The sequence below is a fragment of the Macadamia integrifolia genome, unplaced genomic scaffold (assembly GCF_013358625.1).
Source record: "Macadamia integrifolia cultivar HAES 741 unplaced genomic scaffold, SCU_Mint_v3 scaffold585, whole genome shotgun sequence".
Taxonomy (NCBI): domain Eukaryota; kingdom Viridiplantae; phylum Streptophyta; class Magnoliopsida; order Proteales; family Proteaceae; genus Macadamia; species Macadamia integrifolia.
In genome coordinates this window covers 185,076-186,416 of record NW_024870493.1, presented here as the reverse complement: position 1 = coordinate 186,416, position 1,341 = coordinate 185,076, and positions in this window count along the sequence as shown.

Here is a 1,341-nt window from a genome sequence, read left to right as displayed (position 1 = left end):
AATTTCAATTTCCAAAATTGAACTGATTTTTCCAGTTCAGTTTTAAAAACTTCTAATTTCGATTCAAATCCTAAATTTTAGCTGAAACGGTGAGTTAAAGCCAATTTGAACTAATTATTGGCTAGACAATCAACATGGACCAATGGTTGAGTGTTCTACAGGAACGAAACATTGAATCTATCAATATTGAAAGAATCTTAAACAAAATTGGTCTTCCAATGTTTCACTTTTTGGGTCCAACGAAATTTATAGGTATAGAAAAAAGTCCCATCAAATAGAGAATTTTTCTTTCCATCTATATTTTGATAATTATTAATACGAATACAGATATGGATTGGGGGATTGAACTCAATCAGACCATTTTGCCTTCAAATTTAGGTAAAAATTCAATTTTTTGACCAAAATACCCTTAATAGAATACCAACACCACATTATCCATATCAATATCAATCTCCAGTGATAACGATATTAATATTCTGGTCATGACTTTTGTGGTATGATAAACCCACAACCCCCCTCTCGACATACATTTCGGAAAAATGTTGTGTGCATAAGATATTTCCATTCGCTTGAATTAATACTCGGGCATGAGAGGGAACCCTTTCCAACATTTTAATACTGCCATGTGTCCTACCACTATGGGAGCGAAAACTCCATTAATGATAGAGCACATGGCAGCAAAGAGTGTACATGAAAAGTAACTATTCTCCACATATGGGAAAGGATCTGGACTATGTGATGATTCACATTGAAACAGAGAATCATAGTTTGTGTGTCCCTAAATCTTAAGTCCTCAAAAAGCATTAGTTGTATCAGTTCTTGAAGGTCGATCGGCCCTAGTAGTTTTGTATTTGTGCCCTTGACAGCTCATCTCGAGGGATAGGCCAAATATGCTGGCCCCCCATATGTTAAAAAGCATAAGTCACTAGGACTCATTTGGGGTACCTTTCCCAAAAGGTTGCCAACCTGAAATGACTATTGTGATTTTTAGGCTTCGTTTGGTTGGAAGGGTAACATAAATATTTTTAGAAAGTAAAATATATTTTGGGAGGGGATCTATATATGAGCAGTGTATGATAGAATTTTATATATTAGCATTTTATAAACTATGAGATGACATGAGAAGCATCTCAACCACTCAATCCATCTAGGGATGTATCTCTTCCAGCCACCATTGCCATTACACTTAGGCTGTGTTTGGTAGTTATATAAAAAAACGTTTCTGACATTTTTTCATTCTATAGGAACAGAAAAACGGAATAAAGGGTTTGGTGTGTGTTTTTCAATTTTTTTGGAATGAAAAGGCAAAAAAAAAAACACTAGAAACGCAAAATGATGGAA